This window comes from Poecilia formosa, unplaced genomic scaffold (genome assembly GCF_000485575.1).
Source record: "Poecilia formosa unplaced genomic scaffold, Poecilia_formosa-5.1.2 Scaffold121, whole genome shotgun sequence".
Classification (NCBI taxonomy): Eukaryota; Metazoa; Chordata; class Actinopteri; order Cyprinodontiformes; family Poeciliidae; genus Poecilia; species Poecilia formosa.
The window spans coordinates 1,667,003-1,689,357 of record NW_006800060.1 but is presented as its reverse complement, the minus strand read 5'-3'; the positions used below and the strand labels follow the sequence as shown (position 1 = coordinate 1,689,357).

General features: G+C 41.7%; 1 protein-coding gene and 1 long non-coding RNA gene across 5 annotated transcripts in view; one reads left to right on the top strand and one right to left on the bottom strand.

The window, feature by feature from the left end:
- Positions 1-617: 617 nt before the first annotated feature.
- klhdc8a (kelch domain containing 8A) overlaps positions 618-22,355 on the top strand; it is a 47,025-nt gene continuing 25,287 nt past the window's right edge. Inside the window, exons 1-3 of one of the 4 annotated variants that reach the window (XM_016675790.1) lie at positions 618-1,384; positions 6,174-6,273; positions 6,366-6,420. The gene's annotated coding sequence lies outside the window, so the exon portion shown is untranslated. Of the gene's footprint in view, positions 1,389-6,173; positions 6,274-6,365; positions 6,421-22,355 lie in introns of all 4 variants that reach the window. The other 3 variants (XM_016675788.1, XM_016675789.1, XM_007560908.2) reach the window with 3 other exon arrangements.
- On the bottom strand, positions 11,111-15,961 carry LOC103144100 (uncharacterized). Its single transcript, XR_476874.2, has 2 exons — positions 14,188-15,961; positions 11,111-11,720 (listed from the first exon to the last, which is right to left on the bottom strand). It is a non-coding gene; the product is annotated as an uncharacterized LOC103144100 (long non-coding RNA).

The following is a 22,355-nucleotide window of genomic DNA, read 5'->3' as shown; positions in this document are numbered from 1 at the left end:
CTGTGGACCAGCCTGATGGTCCACAGCTGGACCATCAGGCTTTTGCTTTGTTCTCCTGGTTCTTGCGTTGCTTCTCATCATTTATTCTGACTTTCTCCCAGCCATGTTGGGGCTCCTCTGCACTTTCTTTGACTCTGTGATGATATCGGCCATACAGTGTTGTTCTTTTAGCAGCTGAGAGGAAATGGTTAGATAAACTCATCAGGAAGGCCAGATCTGTGTTAGGATGACCTTTGACCCAGTGCAGGTGGTGGGAGACAGAAGGATTCAGACTAAAACAATATCACTGGTGGACAATGTTCCCACCTGATGCATGAAGCCGTTGTTGAACTGGAGAGCTCCTTCAGTGTCACACTGCTGCATCCTAACTTCACAAAGGAGCATCAGCAGAGATCCTGGTAGACTCTACAACCATCACTGCTCCCAACAAGCTCAGTATGTCTTAACTTTGTGTCTGAATTTTGCCACTGTGGGACGATAAGGTTTATTTCTATTCCATTCTATTGTGTTGTCTTTAAATTGCCTTCAGGTGTGAGTGTGTGTTCATGGTTTATCTCCATGTTGCCCTGGAACGGAATACAAAGTGAATTGATTAATTACACACAGCCTGACGTTTCCAAGATTTTATTTCTGTTAATAATGGTTACAACTAATGAATAGATGATAGTTTTACATCAAAACAACTTTAACATAATAATAATAACAAAAACATTTATACAGAAGTGTGGGCTAATTGGAAAGTATGCATAATACCTGCTTGAAGGTGATTTTCATTATTCAAGCTAGCCAGCTAGATAAAGTTTGCAATTCTGCTATTCACCAGTATTTTTTTGTGTTTTTTTGTTGTTGTTTTTTTTTTCGACAAATAAATTAATAATAAAACTTTATTATGTATCAAAATCTCCTAAGAGCGTTATAATCCTGCGACCTCAGCAGAGCAGCAGACACTCGCTCCATTTAACGAGAAGCATAATCTCTCTCTCAATTGGCAATCTTAAAATAGTGTCAGTGGGCTCCTCTTTACCAAATATAGGTTATCCAAACACTCCGGCTCGCTCCCTCTCTCCCCGGGTTGTACCATCGCAGGCGGGGAATGAACGGGAACTTGCGCGCCGGGAGCCGGAGATGAATACTTCATCTCTGACCCACATAATGGCGATATATGAGGCTCGGTGAAGCGCTCCCCGGTGCAGCGGCGGCTCTCCGCGTCTCGACTCCCATCTTCCTCCTTCTGGATCCGACTCGCCTTTCTTCTCCTCTCCTGTCCTCTCCTCTCCTCTCCTCTGCTCTGCTCTCCCTCTCTCCATCTCGCTTTCCAAAAGGCAGAGAGGAGGGAGGAACGGAGGAGACTTCTGCCGAGGAAAGGGCGACGGAAACGGAAAAAGTAAGTAGCTCCAGAGGGAAAGTAAATGGAAATGTTATCGCTCTCCTTGATAAGGCTCGGTTGTTATTAGCACTTTAGACGGCAGAAGGTGAAGCTGTGCTCTAAACTTAGTGGCTGAGACTGACGTAATGGGAAACTATATGGACTGTTAACACTAAAACTATTTCAAATAATATCATGAATATGTTTTTACTTTCATGTTTAAACTTATTTCAACTTAAAAAAATATATCAGTGAATTTAGTTCCTGTGTAACTCAAAGTTATGTTACACTCTGGTTAAATGGTAAAGCTAATATAAAGTAATTTATGCATTAACAAAGTAATAAAAAGAACCACAAAACAGAATGCTACCAAGAATTTGACATATTAAAGCAGCAAACTAAGTACTTCTGCATGATTTTAAAAAGTCAAATATGAAAACAGAAGGCAGCAAACAACACGAGGCAGAGAGTTGCTACTGCATTTATATTTTTTGGCCTATTGGCAAAACAATAAGTGTGTAAAAAAAAAAAGCAAGCAGGATGCACAAACATAGTGGTGACAGTATCATACTGTAACTGGACAAATTTGATTTAAATACTGCTGAAGCAAAACACAGAGCAAATAGTAGAATGAAATGTATTATAGGCTACAAAAGACTTGAGACTCGGGTCAGGGGTCACCTTCCATCAGGACAGAGACCCTAAAAGTACAGCCAGAGACACAACAGCACAGCTTGGATCAAAGTGTATTCTTGTGTTAGAATGGTCTAGTCAAGGTTAAGCTCAGAATCTCTTTGACAGATACTTAGCTTAGCATTTGTTTACAGATGTAATCTGACTGAACTAGCAGAAACTATTAAAATGACTTGCAGCTTAATGGGGCAGCATCATGCTTTACATCCACATAGAATCATTTTGTAGCACAATCAAGTAACTATGTTACCTTCAGTTGTTATGAAAATGTATATATCAAACATGACTGAAAAGAAATTTGACTTTGTATTTTAACACCTTAAAATCAGATGCCTGTCTCTTTAAAAACTCCTGCTCTACCAAAACACACAACAGATTTCACACTGTAGTTTTATTTACTTTTTGTAATAAAATAAGATCTAAATTTCAAGAACTCCACACTCCCTCTAATTTCATAAGATTCAGAGGGAAGCAGCAGCCAAGCTCTGTGAGTTAACATAGCTGTGTGTTAACACAATCCCAAGGCAGACTGTCAGCTGCTATTGCCAGTTAATATGATAAAGCTTTAATGTTTGGTTTTAATAAGCAAGAAATGAGCTCATCAATGGTGGAAGCATGTTAACATATAGAAAGTACAGCAAAGGTATCAAGATTGACTGTTTTGGGGACAAAAGCTGGAATTCCTTAAAGCGTTTAGAGCCATCCAGGCTGTCAGAGAGCAAATGAGAGTGACCCATCGAAAGTTGTCCAGGATGTTTGGATGCTTGGGTTGACTACTTCTCATTAATTTAAAGCATAAAAACAAAGTGAAGTTATTGAAACACCTGCATTTGGATGGGGGGAGTGAATACTTTAGGCTGAATTGTGTATCTCAGCTTTCAGTATCTGTTATGTATGTGATAAAACAATACATTATTCAATGGTACTATTTTGTGTCCTATGTGGAAGAATACCAAGTGTGGTATGAGCGTATTGATCTCATGTTGTTCTGAGGCAAAAATGGCTAATAAACTAAGTCTCGTTCCACTGAGGTTCTGTTGAATCATAGTTTGTTAAGTTATGAGAAGGAATATAACAAATTGATCCCATCCTCGTCGCCAATTTGTTATAGTATCCACAAAGATTCACAAGAGGCTGAACTAAGTTTAGCACAAGCAACAACCTGGTGAAGATCTATTGGTTCTCTCAATAGGTCTGTGGACAGCAGCTCTGCAGTCCACAGTTTGGCTATTTAATGTTAAAGTTTTATAAAAACGTAAAAGCCATGACTTGTTTGGAGAGGTTGTTTGAGGAAACCCTTATGAAGCCCATCAGCAGCGACTGAAGCACGGTGGTGGAGGGTGATGACCTGGGCTTGTCTTGCCATCACTGAGTCAAAAATGTAATTCTTTGTATTCCAAACTATTTCTAGTCAAATTTGAATCTGTTGTAGATGGAAGAGAAGAGTAGAATCCGCCCATCTCACTACATATTCCGTTTTGTGATCTCTTCCGTTGAGGTTATAGTAGATTTAAATCATCAAAAGACGTCACTGTACATCTTGATACAGGAACACCAGGTGTATTCTCTTTCTAATCCTACTTCCACTTCCATAAACGTAGCCTATATTGGAAAGTTGATCTATGAGGTAAAGTTTAAAACTGATTGGACTGTTTATGTTTTCTGCCACTGCTCACTGGCTTCTTACAGGCCCCTGGCCAAGCATGAAACCATGATTGATGATGATGGACCTATTGTTGCAGTCCTTCTGACAGTCATGACTCTGAATATAAAGACCTTTCAAGCCTTATCAGAAAGGTCACTTTACTCAATATTCAGAGCACATGCCTGACTCCGATGTGCCGTGGTTCGAGTTCGTTGTTGACGTGACAGAAGAAGAATGACATTTCTGTTGCATCCCGTCTCCCTGGGGAAAACTGGCTAAACTTTCTCGCCCACCAAGTGGCTTCATTTTATTCCACAAATTTCAGAGTTCCATTCGGATCAGACGCAAGTTGTTTCATTTCTACAATAAGACTGAATAAATTCATTGGTTTGGTGTTTATCAAGAAAAGTTGGGATGACATGAATTTTACTTACCACCAGCCGAGAACCCTGCAATCTGTTTCAGTGGGGCAGGTTGATGAAACGATCTTTCACGTGGCAATAAAAGCGCCACGTTTGGCACAAAAAGGTATGTCATCTGTGTGAGGTCATGCTCTAAAAAATCATAAAAGAAAAAAAATGGCAATGTTTACAAATACGCTTGACATATTAAGACAACTTTTGCATGTTTGCTCTGAGAAGTAGCAACTATGAGCTTAGTAGAGGCACAGGTGTTTGCTAATTGCAGTTGGCTAGTCTGTAGGAACTGACTGGGTTAGTTGTCTTGAAGGTGGCGCTCTGTCCCACCAGACGTTTTGCACAGCTGAGTGGTTGCCATGGGAAATTAAAGGATTTCTTAAACATGCATGAAAGAGTCAAAGCAACAATCCAGGTTTATTTCTGATGAGGGAATAACTTTATAACATGACGCAAAGCTCAAAAAAAGTCAATTTTACACAATTCTGCCCCTTTTAATGTTATGGAGGCTGAGACTATGCAACAAAGACCTGCATAACACATTTTGATCAATATGACATGAGGGACTGAAAAGGCAGAGACAGAATTGTACATGATCGCATGTATCGACGTACAGAAGCATTCACAACTCGTACAGAGAAAAGAGAAACAGCTCAAGTCACGCAATGATGTGAAGACTGAACAGGCTGCTTTGACAAATTCAATTCTGATCTGAGAAACGTACTAAAGCGTCTGAGAGAACCTGTAATACAAAGAACAGATGAAAGACATGTTGCAGTGTAAATACACTGACTGCTCAGTCTGTAAAGTGTTCATTGTGTTCACAGCCTGGGGGAAGAAACTGTCTCTGTGAAGGCTGGTTTTTAACCCACAGTACTCTGCAACACCTGGAGGTAAAACTAGAAACAGTTTGTGTCCAGAATGTGTACGGTCTGCAGAGATGTTTACTGCCCTTGGATTCAGCATATTCCTTAAAACAGTAGCTAAAGACAGAATGAGACGGCAGAGTTTTAATTAAATTGTTTATTCTCAGTCTCATGTTTAAATTTTTTATCTGCGTGTCATCTATATTTTAATTTTGAAACAATTTGCCATTTTTATCATGTCGTAAGTGCCAAGTACGTTCAACCTTCTTTCTAACTTGTTGAAAAAATTCAGACTCTCCTAAAGCATCAGCCATCTCAGAGCCTGGCCTGGTCCACACTAGCAGCTCTGTGGACGGTGTTTGAACCAGAACCTGGCTCCATGGTTGACCTCCCAGAGATCAGATGGATGCTGTTGTCTTTTTAGATGAATAAATAATCTAAATGGAAATAAAGCAAATTTCTTCCAACTGCATTTTTTCAGACGGGCGACCTTGCTTGTTTTAATTCCTCCTTTTTTGTGATCACACTTTGGGATTTCCTCATCTACCTACCTGCTGATGGATGCCGCTACTGAAATCTGAAGGCAAGCAGCCAGGTTAGGGTTAGGGTTAATACCAGGTTTTTATTGTATTTTTGTAAATGTAAAAAGTGTAGGAGAAGTTTTGAATTACTGCAAAACGTTTGAGAAAACATTCTGATATGATCTAATTGCTTTTATTTAAAAGAGAAAAACACAAAAAGTTTCCCACTGATGCTAATATATTATAGCAAATTGACCAATACAGTTGTCCATAACATATTTGTTATTTGGATTCATTTTGGTAAGAGACTGTTTGTCAGCAGGTGTACGTTCATCCTTCTCAAATTATAAGAATGAAGAAATAAAACAGGATATTCTAGTTATAAATCTGATTTGGACTCTTTAGCAAGATGTTGGTCACAAACTCATCGCCAAGGAAACAAAAGTGCTGGTTTCTTCCAGCATCTGGTTTGTATTTCATATTAATAACATAAAAAATATTTCTACTGTGAAAAACTATCGACGTGTTCGACACTTCTTGTTCCGGCTGTTGTTCTACAGTTTTTATTTCCGCCATTTTGTTGCCACTGTTGATAAAACATGGAGTTGCTTTCATACTTATCAGATTTGTGTTGGCGCTAAAGCAGAACTTTGGTTTGTCGTGCAGCCCGGAGCGCTAAAGCTGTGTGGAAAATACGCAGCAAGGAGCCATTTGTCTTCATTTGTCAATATGCAATCACTCCACCACACACATGGAATTTTTATTAGTAAGTGAAAAAAAAAGAAAAAAAAAACATGATCCAGCATTTGTGGCATAATTTTTATAATGGACAATTTTCTGTATTTTTTATTTTTTTAGGTAAAGAAAAGAAAAGAAAGGATCAAAGCTCACCAGTGCTGGATTGAACCTGAAGGTACAGTGTTTTTTTTTTTTTTTAACCATGCTTCACCTTCCCATCCTTTCTTGTTTCAATCTCTATTGATTACCTTTGTCCACACACTCATGAACACAATTTGAGCCAATTACTATGCGTAGTGTGCGGCGGTTGAGGGAGCTAAATCGATACCAGCCTCATTCTAACATTATCCTGCTCGTTCGCTCGTGGGGATGTCTCTCCCTGTCAGTCTGTGAGAGAAGTTGAAACCCAACGCTGTGTCTGCGTGTGTTCTTCAGATGATGGACCATCACTTCTTGGCAATGCTGGTGTCATTTAAATTGCTCAGATTGGCAGCAGCGTTCCACAGTAACAGTTTGTTTGACAGCTGGTGGCAGCATTTCATCCCATCAGCAAACAGAAAATGACACAGCAGACATTTCTTGGCTGCTAACGATTCCAGAATGGACAGTTTATTTCTTTGCTTGTTTTTATTTAAATTGATTTGAACATCATTTTTTAAATTTTATTTTTTATTTGTGGTAACAAGAAAAACAAAAACATGAAGAAATTCAGGCTGGGTTTTCGTCTGCTTGAAAGGAGGCTAATGTACTGCAAGCTAACTAGCGAAGATGATTCTAACGTTAGTTTGGTTGGAGGCGTTTGGGATTGATGTGGGTTTTATTGTTCAGTCAGACAGCATAATATTAATAATACAAACTGAAGCTGACTTGCTGTCTGTTTAAGACACTGGAAGCTTTTTATTTCTCTTCAGTAACGTGACCAGTTCTCAAAAACAACCATATCTTTAGATAATATGACTTTTCTTGCTTTACAACACCTAGGAAGAGTCCATTTTTAAAAAGTTGAACAGTTGTTTTGAGTTTCAATAGTTCCAAATGGAGATGCATTGATTTAAATTTTGTGTCTGATTTTTGGTCTTTAGATTTTGCAAAGGTTTGACCAAAAGATAAAGCGCCTGTAGATGATCATTTGTTGGGAATCGGCGCTCAGTTGTTGCAGTAAGAAGGTTCTGATTTGGAACACTGGCCTCAGGTCTTTTGGAGGAGTTTTACTCGCTCTCCATGTGTGTGCCTATGTTTTCTGCCAGAGGTCTCCAACCTGCGGCTCCCGAGCCACATGTGGTTCTTTAGGATTCCACAGTGGTTCTTCAAAACTTTGGCCAAAACATAATAAAGACCTGAAATGTGCTTTTAAATATAAAGGTAAAAAAAAACAAAAAAAAACCTAATTGTAGAATTACAACCAATACTTCTGACTTCTGACCAACACTAGCAGGTAAGGTGGGTGAAGTGTCATTTGCACAAGGACACAAGCGAAGAGAACGAACCGGGAATCAAACTGGTGATCCTCTGATTACAGTGCCAACCTGCTGCCGCCCTCGCCACCGTTGCCCCAGTTACATTAAAGCATAATCCTAATCCCGCTTTCCTTTCTGACAGCAAACATCTATCAACCTTTTCTTTTCAAAGGTCTGCAGTGCCACTCATTCAGTCAGAGTCCAACCATAACCGTCACTGCATCGTGTTGGGATTCTGTCACTGACCGACACAAAGTGTTGCATAATTAAAGAGTTCAGCTGGACAAACTCTATTTATGAAAGACCAACATGAAGTCTCAGTTTGCCACAAAATGTTCAGGGAGAAAGTTCTCTGGTCAGATGAGAACAAAAGCAAAACGCCATGACAACAGTCCTGAGGCTGAACATCTCCTACGGTGAACCGCATAGGAGTGGTGCCGTCATGCTGGGGGCGATAATGCATTTCTTTAATACCGCTCAGAGTTAAAAGATGTTGCTAGAACCAAACGGAATGGGTCGGATCAAAGCATATCCACGTTTTAGAACGGTCCAGTCAAATTCCAGATTTCAATCTAACTGAGAAACTTGAGAATTGTTGCTGACAGACTCTTTCCACCCAGCCTGGCTGAGCTGGAGCGATGTCTCAAAGGACGACTGCTGCTGCTCCTCGTTTAATGAGCAGAGAGTTAAACTGTTGGAACAGTAGGAAGGGGAACACAAATAACAAACCAGCTTATTTCTGCTTTAGAGCAAAGGTATGTCTTCCAATACATCTAAAACATAACCCATGTAAAGTGAGGACAAGCTGTTGCTATAGTTGCAGTGTGGTGCAGACCGTGATGCACTACTTTTGTTCCAGAGTCTAAATGGAAGATAGAAGACAATGTGCTGCTTAAACACCTCACGGTTTGTGAATTCTTGCTGAGGAAGTACAAAATTGGGTCCAACTGGCTCAACTATAACAAATTACAGAAAGGTAAACAAACTTTAATTGGTTCGGGTCAGCTTCCTCAGTCTGGAGAGTAAAAATTGCCTTGTGCACAACAAACTGCATGCTAAATGACTGGGACCCAGCAGCAGCGCCGCTCTCCAGAAACACTCAGAGAGCGCCGTTTATCTTCCTCTTCTTAACAATCTGAGGGTTTTCAGGTGAGCGGACTGGCCTCTGTGCATACCTGCCCTAAGACGACCAGCATACACTCCTGTCCAGACCTCCTGCTGGCTTGGAATTCACACACACACGCACACACATTTACAGGCGTCTATAGAGTCCCATAAACACACATCAGTTGCAGAGGTGTTTGCTGTGGAGGAATGAAAAATGCCCTCAATATCCACAAACATTCTCCACCTTCCAGCCCCCCAAAGTCAACCACTCAATTCTTTAAAGGGTAGGGGCGCAGTAAACACACACGGTCACACACACCAACATGAAGAAACCATTAGGGAGATAATTCCAATTCTGCTGACAGTAGATAGGTTTTACTACTCACTCTCCCTATCACATAGTAATTACTTATAAGGCCACAGGGATTATGATGTCCCCGGCTCCCCGCTGTAATAGAGCCCGTGCTCCATATAACCCTTTTGCTTTGCTACCCAGTCTTTATCACCAGCCTAATAGAGCTGTCCCTCCCTCTCATTATCCCACCATATAATAACCTCCATCCATTAACTTAGTGCTCTTCTGTTGCTCCTCACCATTACTTCCTTCATCTTTTATTGCTTCTTTCCTCCGCTTCTGTTCTTCACGAGAGAGCCACGGCAGGGGCCCCGCGGTGGTGGTGGTTGGGGGGGGGGGGGGGGTCGCAGTGGGCACGGCCCTGGCCTAATGTGACTTCTGCACAGCAGTGAGTGGAGGGAAGTTGTGAGTGTTAGCACAATGGCCGGAGCGCTCAGGAACGTCCCGGCATTTAGAGCGGCAGAGCTTGAGGGGAAGCGGTAATTGAATACACACAGGTCTTATGTAATGAGAGATGTTCTCTGGTGCATTGTGTACGTCCTATTTAAGTCCACATCAAGCATTCTCCTGTCAGCTCCGCCAGTTTTTTTTTTTTTCTAGGCCTGTATCTATTTCCGTCTCGTCTCCTCGGTGCAACGATGTGCAAAGCGCAGCCATGTTGGGTGATTAGAGTCACACGCTCTCGCTGAATCTAACGTGCGTTGCAGAGCAAAAGAGTGTGTTTCCTTAACAGCCTTGCAGGTAAACGTCTGCAGGGAGTGGCGTGAAACAGGTTTTTTTCTTCTTTTTTACTTAAACGGACAGTATATTGTGTTTTCCAGGAACATAGTTCCATTTTATTGCACAATGAAGTGACTATGATACCTTCAGTTGTTGTAAAAATAACTGAATGACTTAAAAATGACTTAAAAGAAACCTTAAAATTGGGCTCCTGTCTCTTTAAAAACTCCTGCTGTTTCTGAAACTCCGCCTTCAGGAAGTCATCACAACATGGCTCGTCTGTTAACCCTTTAACCCTTCTACGCGGGAACGTGTCGCGGCGACACATCCAAATTTGCAGTACCGTAATTCCGCCACACAAAGCGCTATCTGAAAAATTCCAACGGTTTCTGAAAGGGGAGACGTTGCACATTCCAGCAAGTATCGGGTTAATACGGCAACTTCACAGCTGCAGCTGCAGAGAGCATAATTAATCCGGGGGGCACTCGTTTAATAGACGGTATATTTCGAAAATAACTTGCTGGATATTGAAAGTTCCAGTTGTTATCGATACATGGGTAAGTATATCATCTCACAGGACATTTAAAGAACTACTTACAATTAAAATAAGGAAGATTTATTTAGGCAGACGCTTGAAACTCCAGCGTAAAAGGGTTAAAACCATTTTTACCAACGTTGCTCTGAGAAGCAGCTCCTGTAATGAACTCAGCAGATTCACAGTTCCACCAGGTGTTTGCTAATTGCTGCTGGCTAGTCTGAAGGAGCTGAGTGGGATTTCTCAAACATGCTTGAAAGTATCAAAACAACACTCCAGCTGTGTTTTTGATTATGTAATAGCCTAAAAACATGATGCAAAACTCAAAACAAGCCGATTTTATTTAACACTGCCCCTTTAAATATTTCTTCTGTTGAACTGTTTTAGATCTTTAAACATGTTTTAATATCAGATGATGATGAGCTGTGTGTGAAAACACAGGCCGTTTTTACATAATGATTTCATTTGCAATGTGTTATTGTCTACTTTCTGTTATCTTTGCTGTCTTTGCGTGTGTCTGCAGGCTTCTGGCTTCTGCTGGCCTGTTACATTGCTGCTGAGTTTTCCCACCGAGAGACAATGGAATATTTTTCTGTTCTGTTCTCTGAAGGGGAAAGAGCAATCTAAACCGACCCGTCCCCGTGGGAAAACTAATAAATCTCTGAATAATTTTGGTACAGCGAGCCTCTCCTTAGAATGTTCTGGATTGTATTTTATTTGTGAGCCAGAGTAAAGCAGGCTGGATATGATGAAAGATTCCAGTTGTTAACAATGACTGGAAAAGGGAGTAAAGACATAAAGTCATACACTGTAAATGGTTTTACATAATCTACCATCAGACCAATTTCTCTGAAGAGGAGGGTTTGATTTTTTTGATTTGTTTTTCAATAACTAATCACCACACACACCAATGAACAGCTTGACAACTTGACACACGATCACAGCTCACAAGTGGAGAAATCACGGAGCCGGTGGAACGAGGCCTGGTGAGATGTTCCGTCAGGCTCATGGTGACAGTCCAAAATCCCCGGTGTCCTTCTGGGGACAAAGTCCAGACAGCCTTCAAGTTGGGAACTCATGAAAACTTGTCATGCTCCGCTTGGCTTTCAGAATATTCCTCCTGATGTCCAGAGCTCCCGGAGGAGGGAATGTGCAGCAGGTGATTAGGAGCTGTTGGACCAGATCAGTTCCAGAAAACATATTTATCACAGAGTCCACACATCCCTGATACAACGCCGGGTTTAAAATGAAACCATGACAGATCGTTTCAAAACTTTTTAGATTCATGATGAATAGTTCAACTGAAAAGAAGAAAACAATCGGTTTAGAGGAAAAATGAAAAGGTGCAATAAACTGAATGCTTTGTTAACGTAGTGAAAACCTCCTACCCCAAAACCAGCATGACAAATGACATGACAATAAATGATCAAAAGTCATTCTCAAATTGATCTGAAAGATCCATGTTGTCATAAAAACACCAAGAACATTTTCACAGAAATTAGTTTAACTCTGAATTACAACAGGCTGCTCCATCATGTGCCTAACCGTTCACACACCATTGTTGTTTTAGACAAACAAAAAGCTGTAAATCCTTTTGAAATACATCTCTGATGTTCTTTCTCTCACTGAAGTGGCATTTAGCAAACAGAAATCATTTTGTTAATTCTAACTGGCCTGAAACAAAAGACGTTTGGACAGATTTAACTTCAGACAGTGAGAGAAAAAAATGTGGGTCTTTTTGTCTGTAAACTTCTGGATTCAAATGTACATTTGAATTTTATATATATAATTTTTTTTTTTTTTTGCTTCATTTTTCAGGTGCTTCACATTGAGGATAAAAATCCGCAAAAATATGTTTAGCTTCATTTATAATAGTGTAAATTTGACAAAACGTAGACTAGTAATCAGAAGTCATATCATTTATTCTTGTGAATGTTTGACACAAGCCTTCAGAAATGGGAGGATAATTTTTTTTTATACTCTTTGTTGTTGTTGGACTCTGAACTTTCAGCTTGTAGAATAATAATACGGGTCGAGGTGAAGCTGTTGCACCATTTTGTCCTCAGACTGAAAGCGAACCGGTCGGCAGGCCCTGCAGCTTTAACAGAAACCTACATAAATATGGAAATGGGTCAGTGGGAACTCTCCAGTTTTACATGAAAGCTTTTGGAAATATGTCATTATCATAACGCTTCCTTCTGATCACCACTCTGTGGAATTTTACTGAGATGTGTGGAGAAGCAAGTTTAAATCTCAAAAGCACCAACATTTCCTTGCCACACTGTCACACTGTTGGGTATCTGCGATGCATTTCAGTTGTATTGACTACAGAAATGCACAATTTGACATTTTAAAAACGAATGTAGACACACTGCTATTTCAAAAGAAGTCGTTTTTTCACACACACAAAACGTTTGCTTCCATTCACAAAACTGCAATGGGAACACTTTTTCCACGCCACACGAGTCACATGATCAACAACCAGATGTTGCTACTGGCAGAAACCACAAAGAAGACAACAGGAAGTAGCTGGAGGACGATGGCACCGCATGTTTTTTAATGACTTATCAAGTGAAGAAACTTATTCATGCGTGATTTTAATTGTGCTTCTTACTTAATGGAAACACTGCAAGTATAAAATTCTGTTTTTTTTTTTCAATATTAGCAGAAAATAAATAAGTTAATATAAGTTTTCACATATTTGAAATGAAAAACTCAGCTTGTGATGCCTGTGATATTCCTGCTTGACTTTATATGTAGCATTTGGATCTTCAGCTTTGCTTTGTGTTATCCGGTATTTTTTGAACAGTGAAAATTATTACAATTAATAACAACAGGAACGTCGTGAAGTATAGTCTGTCGTTCAGCCCGTTGTTTTCCCTTACTTTGCCTCCACAGTGTGATGTTTTTTTTTTCCTTGTCATATAAAGCTCTTTGAATTGCCTTGTTGCTGAAAATGTGCTGTACAAATACACCGCCTCGCCTCACCTTGAATCTAATAACTGACTGCACCTCCCCTGTTTATCACGACTGCTAACAAACATTGGAAAGATTTAGATTTTTGGCATTATTATTATGTTTTTATTATTATTATTATTATTATTATTATTACTTTGCAGAAGTGTTTGGTTTCAGCCACACTGGAGGGTCAGCTGTAAAGACTCTTTAGGATTAAATGTTACATGGAACATTCTCCCTTTTTCCAGCGACTACAAACACTTGAGTTGCTAAGGTGACAGTGTTTTTGCTCTTACAGCATCTGCCAGCTGAACACACAGACACCGAGCCACACACACTCAAAATACTAGACATGTAGCAACACAGAAGGGAATCCAGGCGAAGGAGGGAGGGAGTTAGAGGAGCGGTGTGAGCTGTTTGCCTTTTAAAGGCAGATAAGAGAAACACCAACTGCTCCACAACAGCCTCGGCCAACAATCAGCCACAAATGATTCGGTCTCAGCTGTCTCATTAGAGGGCCCGGAGCCCGCGCTATCAGATTAAGTCTGTTAATGCACTTCATCAGCACCAATAAAGACAGAGGAACAGCAGTGCTGGTGCATTTGCCATTTTGGCGTTCAATGCTCAAATGGCAGCAAGTCCTGGCGAAGAGACACGGAGCAGCCATGTTTAATCAACAGTAGCCTCAGTCTGCAGTGTAACTCGTTGGTGTTTTCATGTGCAGGCAAGTAGCTGCGACCCATCAGAGACACCGTAGCTCAGGTGAGCATCTGTTGGCGAGATAAATATTCGTAATACATGTTATCTTACCTTTGTGGAAGAGTGTCGAGCACAAAGCCACTGCTAAAAGAAAACCACAGAGAGTCCCAATCAGGCTACGTTTATGTGTTGTTGGATGTTGACTGGAGAAAAGTTCCAAGATTAGACGGCACCGCCAAGACACTGTGAGTCAGCTGCGGTTGTCGTGCCAGGCCACTAGATGGCGCTGTGATTTTAGGAGGTAGTTGAAACAGGCATGAGCTTTTGATCCTCAGCTTCAACTTTCTTTAGAAAACAGTAACCAAGTGCTCATGGAATGTATCATTTCTTGTCAGAGGTTGTGTTAAACTGAACAAGTCAAGTAGCACACACAGCACAGTGCTAGCCGTCGTTGTTTTTGTTGTTGCCTGCAGCTGGGCGTTCTGCGCTGTACTTCATAACTCCACAGGAGGTTTCCCAAAACTGTTCACTCTGAGACGGTTTCCAAAGACTCCCATCACAAGAGACGTGCAAACAAATGGCTGAATTGTAACAAAAATGAAACACTTTCACCACGGAAACTGTTTGCCACATAGTGCTGTTTAACACCATCTGCTAACATCTTCAGTAAACATGTCAGCAGAGAGCGCTCTGGTTAGATGACACCAAAACAGAACATTTGGGCCATCATGCAAAATGGCGCTTGGTGAAAATAACACCATACCCATGAACACTCCTCTACCGCTTTGAAGCTTGGTGGTGGCAGTGCATGTATGATGCTCTGGGGATGTTTTCCTTCAGCAGCAGCAGGAGTTGATGGGAACATCAGTGCAGCACAACGCTGGCAGAAAACCTCACACTGCAGATAAATGCGAGGTGAATCCAAATCTTTTTGTCCAAACGTGACCCTTATTTGATCTTTTCACAGCAGCTGGACAGCATAACTCTGATCTCTTAAACCCTCAAAAATGTGATTTGAGCCCCTTCCAATCCATATGATAGTTTTCAAAGTGTCTCAACAGTCATGTTGCATTTTCTCTAATTTTTAAGTCATTAATGTAAGATGTGCGGCATCTTGGAAAAAGCCCGACTCGACATAAACATTGCCTGAAAAAAATATATATATTTATGAAATTATGAAATAAGTCTGAGTTAGTGAAGTGCATCACATCACAGCCCCACCACTCTTGGCTCTGACTACATCCAAACAGACTCCTCTGGAAAAGGTGCAAAAAGAAACCCGCCACAAAACGCCGTTGACATTAGTTGTGCTTTTTTTTATGAGCTTCCTTCATCTTGTTATGATCTTGTGATGATGCGGTCGGCTCCCATTGCTAAATGTTAAAATCCATCCGTTGCTACTGCCGTAAACGGAGCGCTGATGGGGACGTCGACGTTCTTCTCCTGCTCTGCGCTGCTTTGGGATTGTAAACAGAAGTCACACAGAAGTCTGACTGTGGTCACATCATTCAGTAGTATGAACAACTATGCAAAAAAAAAAAAGAAAAAAATTAAAAATTAAAAATTGAATTTCAGCAAAAAATTGGAATTGAGAACCAATTTTTTGGTTCTCATTTCCAATTGTGAATTTGCCCTTAGAGCCTGTTAATGTCCTAACTCTGGACCTGACGCTCACCTCCCAGCAGGACAACAACCCTAAACATGCAGCGAGCGCTACAGTAGAGTTGTTAAGGTCAAAGCATATCTCTTAGTTAGAATGGCCCAATCAAAGTTCAGACCTAAATCTCATTGAACGTCTGTGGCAAGACTTGTCCATAGAAACTGTCCATCCCATCTAACTGAACTGGAGCCATTTTACAAAGAAAAATCTGTAAAGTTTCTAGAAGCAAACCCCAAACAACATGTTCCTGTAACTACAGTTCAAACCTTCCACATTCATATTTATAAAAAAAAAATAAGAAAAAGTTACTCATGTAATTTTCCCCCCACTTCAAAGCGATGCTCTCCTTTGTGTTATGTAAGTATCACATTTGTTCTCTGGGAATGAAGGGAGCTCTGACCTCAGCAGCTGATGGAGCTGTTCTCGTGTAGCCATGGCAGCATTGTTACGTCTCTCTGCAGAGTTTCTCTGCATTTGCTTCTTTTCATACATGATGTGTTTGTGCTGTGATGGGAAACAGGCTTCGTGGACAGAGCGGCACAGACTATTGTTTGTCCAGAGAGCGGCTCAGCTCCATGGGAGAGTTTTAGGGGAGCAGCTCTCTGCAGCCCACTGGCTTTCTTCTTCTCCTCTCTGCTAGCGCAGCACTTTGGCCCAGTCCTGTGAGGAAACGCAGATCAGCCGGAGCCTCGTGTTATCTCCAGGCTGGATGTCTGAGCCGGGACTGGGAACAAGCTGAGCTGTTGGTCTGTCAGCCAGGTGGGCTGAATATGCTAAGGCAGGAATGTTCACAAGGAGAGGAACAGCCTCTGCTCCTCCAGCTACTGCTGCTCAGAGGCTGTCTGAATGTCATGTACAATATAACAGGTTGGGCTTTAGCAAAGTGCGCAGTGGGGTCTGCTGTCCGGATTTTTTAATTTTATCCAAAACCGTTCCTTAGATACCTACAGTAATCATACCTTTTGAGCTTTTTAACATGTATTGAAAATTGAAGTGATTTTTTTTCTCTTTGTAGGATATTAATCATGCATACATCCATTTTAACACGTTAAACATTTTAACGCAATTAAACATCCCTTTCTTTTGTTTTTCTTTGTTTTTACATACAGACCGGACATTTTGTATTGACATGTTTCAGGTTCACCTGTAAATCTGATGCACACAGTGATAGACAGTGGCTTCCCTCTGGGAGTTCAGTTCTGCTTCAAAATACAATCTCACGGGACTCTGGAAGAGACTGTTGTGTTCAAGAGATGGCAGGGTGCAATCCGGCCTGGTGAGGTAACTGTCGGGAGGTCAAGAGGTCAAGAGGATTCTCCTCAGAAAACTTCCAAGCTTCCAAACTTCTGTCTCACAGAGCAGCCCTGCCCCAGGACTCCTCCACTCCACCCCTTCAGACTAGCCAGCAGCAATTAGTTGACTAATTTGGTGGAACTTTGCATCAGCTGAGCTCATTATAGGAGCTACTTCTCATTGCAATGCTGGTAAAAAAAAGTTGTTAAAGGGCTGATAGAAGAGCCATGTTGTGATGACTCCCTGAAGGTGGAGCTTCAGAAAGAGCAGGAGTTTTTAAAGAGACAGAGGTCCAATTTCAAGGGGTTAAATTAAAAAGTCAAATTAAGTCGTATTTGACATATGCAACAATTTTTCATATTTGAAGGTAACATAGTTACATGATTGTGCTATAAAATGGCACTAATACTGTCCCTTTAATGTTTCTGCACGTTGACCCACAGCATACCTGGCTGTCAGATCTGCTTCTCTCCATTCCAAAGAGGAAACAGGAAATATATCCATGAAATAAAATTATATTCTCAGAAAAACACCCAACAACTTTGAGTTGTTTTTAAGCAGTGGCTCTTTAGGTGCTGTGGTTTCATCCAGCTAGGGATACCAATTTGCTGAAGTGTGAACTAGGTGTCCATGGCTTTATGTAAATATTCCACAGCTGTGACAGGACATTAGGAAAAAGATGCAGCGCCCGCAGAATATTTGACACCTTGTGTGTGAGAGGAAGCAAAGAGAAAGGTGTTAAGATGAATGGTAATTATCTCAAGGAAGGAAGAGCGCTTCCTGAGTCTGCGCCAGTGATCGGTCTCAAAATCATTTTCCTGTGGAAGCGTTAATTAATGACCATCAAGAAGGACTCCCCTGCTGCCACAGCAGACCCCGCTGTGAGCTGTCTCCTCAAATTCAGCTATTTTATTTTAAACTGAATTCTTCCGCTTCCTTCCTAAAGTCAGGTGGTCCGGCAGCTCGGAGTAATGAGATTTTAGGTTGGTGTTCATGTTTAATCACCATCTGTTCAAATTTACAATATGCAGGGCGTTTTTTTTTTGTTTGTTTGTTCTTTTTTTTTTGGTTTACACGGCAGGTTTAATTAAAAATTACATTTTTATGGAAGGAGAATTTTACCATGATGATATTCTAGAAGTTAAATTTAAGACAAATGTTTATACATTGTGTTTGCATTTTGAGCGTCACTCCCAGTGACTGTCTACAGTTTACTTTAAAAGCAGCCTCTGGTTCTACAGTCTGGACCCGCAGCTCCTCAGAAACAATCACTTCCTGGAGGCGTGGACTCTGCTGAGGTTTTCCCCAGTCCCTAATGTTTGGACATGATATATGTAACGTTCAACTACACTTTGTAAACCAACTTATTTCATTTTTCTCCCACCATTACATGTTGGTGTGAAGGAGCATTGTCCCAGGGCGCGGTGGGCATGCAGGCGCTGCCTGGGGTGGCTGAGTCCGGCTCAGGACGGGAGGTGGTGGCCGGTTATGCGAGGGTGGACCGTGGATGGTGAGCCCTCTAGGTTGGCCCAGTCCTGCTGCTGGCCAGTGTGGGTGACTCTGGGCCAGGTGCTGGGTGTCTGTATGGTGGGGGGCAGGGGGGTCGCCTGCCAGCTGTCCCTCACATGGTTGAAGGTGCTTGATGGACTGGTGGTGTGAAGCCATGGGCGGGAAAGGGGAGGGAAAAAAACCTAGATATAAATATAGGGTTTTAAATTTCTTATAAGTCATATTTGATATATATATACAGCATTTTTTATAAAAACTAAAGGTACCTGATTGTGCTATAAAATGGCACCATGTGCCAAAATGTCACACTGCCTCTTTAAACTCAAGTATCAGAACATGTTTCTAAAAAGCAATAAATGCATAACTTTTAGATAACACTAAGCACTAAATTACTTAATTCATCGGGAAACTCTTTACTGTTTTGCTCAGTGTTTGGCCCAGATGGTCTATAATTTCAGTTGCTGTGGTGAGCGGAGATTTTCTTGTTCTGTCTACACATTTTCTCAGTTCTCACATGAAAAACTACCTGTCTGTGTTTTACAGAATCGCCCGCAGCACTGCACAAGAAAAGGTGTCTCCATTTTTCTACGTGTCCGCAGTCTTATCCGGCGAAGCCTTTATTAATAGATCGTGACCTATGCCGAGAAGCTGAAACGGTATAAAACAGAGCCGGTGATATCAAACGACAGGGAGGAGGGGGGAGGAACTGCTGGTGGGACTAATGTGGCATTATTAAAACCAGGCTGGTGTGAAACGCTGTCCGTGTGATAAAGCTCACCGTCCACGCAACCGCACACGCATGTACGCACACACACCCAGGCTCCGCACTGATTTTGGCAACTTTAGTTGCGCAGCGAGGTCAGCTACAGACTGCAGCACAGATGCCCCATTTGAATACTGCAGACTAATTAAATAGAAGCCAATAAACGACCCCTTGCTGATCTGTGTGTTCCCAAAAAGAAAAAGAAAAAAGCCCGGTGAGAGAGGGAGTAGAACAAAGCACACCTGGTGTTTTATCTGACCTCTGCAGGAGGAAAAATAGGTCACCGTGTTTTAGAGTCTGACAGAGAAAGTTACTGCAGCTGTTTTTTTCTTCAAAGCTCATCTGCAGTCAGACCCGTACGACTGACTTGAAAGGAAGATTACTGGAGATTTGTTTGGGTTTTAAACCATTCAACATGCAACAGGGTTTAAAGGTTTGCCCCGGAAGGAAAAAAAAAAAAAATCTACCTTACTTTCAGACCTCAAGCTATTACAAAAAAAAAGTACTCTCTAAGTTTGACTGCAGAACTTCCTTACCTAAGCAGGAGCTGGACCAGATGGACACATGTGAGCCACATAATTTTCCCTTAAGGATTTTTTTTCTGTTGTTATGCTTGCATTTGTTTTAATTGAAATGGATTTTTGTAGAGGTTGATATGTATTGATTGAGTAAACACAGCTGCTTCTTTGAAGCTGCAACACCTTCATGTGAACGGCGGTAGCAGACAAAGTCGATGCTAGGCAAAGCTATTTCTTAACCTCGTTTGCAGCGGCAGCTCTCTGGGGTTTGGCTCTACATGGCTGGTCCTCATTACCTGCAGCGGCTCAAACAAAGCTCAGCCTCAGATGTGTGGTCCATGCTAGTTTGCAGCCTCAACTTCCTGTTTATTGCCATGTCAACATCTGATGAAATTGTGCTTTGCGCAGCCTGGTTGATTTGTTCCAAACCATTAAACGGAAAAACACCTAAGTCACATTTCCTTTGCCTTCTCTTTTTGTGACATTTTAAAAGTTTGCTCAAAATTTCCATAATAATTAGATGGAAACAAACGCAATAGTGCCAAAAGTATTCGCTCACCTGTCTTGACTCACATATCATGCAACATCTGATGCAACAGCTGGGCGACTGTGGCTGTGTGGGTCAAGTAGTTGTCTTGTGATCGGAAGATTGTAGGTTCAATGTCCACATGCCTCTGGGCAAGGCACTTAACCCCAAGTTGCCTACTGATCTGCTTATCGGGGGGGATGATTAATCTGTAACTCTAGTTACAGATTAATCATCATATGCTGATGATTAATCTGGCTTCAAGTATGATAAGATTTAATATGCTTAGTATATTTATTTTTCACAAGGGAAACACTTTTTTTATTTCTGTCAATTTCAGATCTAATTGATGGTCTGTAAATACTGAAACAGTGTGGCTGCATCACAGCTTGAGGTCTTCTGAGGATAAAAAAAAGTTTTCTAACTACAGCTAAAAATCATCATTATATTAAACTAATCTATGACACACATGTGTATTATGGGGTCTCTAGTGGTGCTGAGATTTAACAAATGACTTATGACGGTTTAAAAGCCCGTCCTCTGATTTGCTTCACGTAAGACTTTAGGTGCTCTATTGTCCCCAGTTGCCTTGGTAACAGTCTAGTAGTGGCGGGAGCTGCTTGTCTTCTCTCTCTACATGCAGATGGTGTTTTGTCACAGTCTAGAAAGTGTGACGGTGAGGACTTCACTCATGTCCGCATTTTGTTGCACTTCCCAAAAATCACCAAACTGGATCAAGTCCTGAATCTGTCCAGTACAGTGGCTCCTCACGGCTCGCCCTGACCGGCCTGTTGTCTGGAGAACAGAGACGGCGGATCAACTTCCTGCAAGTTTGATTAAAAACGGATGAAGTCAAACGAAGGATCCAGTTCTGTCAGTTTAGCTATTCCAACACATTAGTGTCAAATGTTATCTCTCTCACTGAGCTTTTTCAGCCGCTGCTCCTGGGAAAATGGGTAAAATATTCAATAACTGTTTACATTATTGGAGGTTTTTTATACACTGATAGTGTGCTGGTCCCTCATCTGCCTCCACAACAGCCCCGATCTGGAGTACAAACCTCGGTTTGGGTTCAGTTAAAGTAAACTCTGGTTCAGCTCCAACGCATGTGAAAACAAACTGACCAGAGACCGCTCCAAAAGTAGGAAGCAGGCAACAGCGCAAGGCATTCTGGGTAAATACAACCAAAACAAGCCTGTGTCTAGCGCTAGCAGGAGAAATGGCAGGAGTGTCTTACCAAAGATGAGACCTACAACCGCTGACATCTGACCCTACTCCATCTTTGCTTGCAGTTTGTGAAGCTGTGGTGTCTTCTTCAGATGTGTTGTTTCCCTCACTCGGTGCATTGACTGCCACCACAGGTGAGGAGGGGAACAGATTTGTCAAATTGTTTGGTTGGTCTTGGCAGTCCACTGTGAAAGAGAACCACGTCAGCTGAAAGTGTAGCAAATACTTTGCTCCCCAATCAAAGCGAGTCTACTGGACTATCAGTTGTGAAAATGACCTCAGACTAGAGTTATCCCTCCAGCCGGTTCTGCTGCTCATCCCGCCTAACGTTCTGCAGCCACTCAAAGCTGGAGAGACGGTTATAAACATAGAGACGCTTTTCACTGTGCTCCGTCTTCCAGAGTGAGTCTTCCCCATTTAGAGCGCGAGCGGAGGGAGGGCGGAAACACGGCCTAATTAAAAGTTGCAACTTGGAAGCATGCTGATCGTGAATCACTTAGGAGGATGCTGGTGGGCTTACTGTTGATCTCAAGCTGCTCAAGCAGTTAATTAAAAGAAAGAATAAATAATGATACGGCAACCTAAATTGGTTACAGATTGCCGATAAACGCACCGTGTGAGCCGGCTGCCGCTCCTTAAGCTAGCTCTGGTGCGGCCTGTCGGAGGGCGTCGTATCGGAGGGCGGCCTGTCGGAGGGGGGCCTGTCGGAGGGCGGCCTGTTGGAGGGCGGCTCGCTCCTTTGGTTTTGATCTTTCTTCCTTATTTAACAGTGAACCGAGAGGT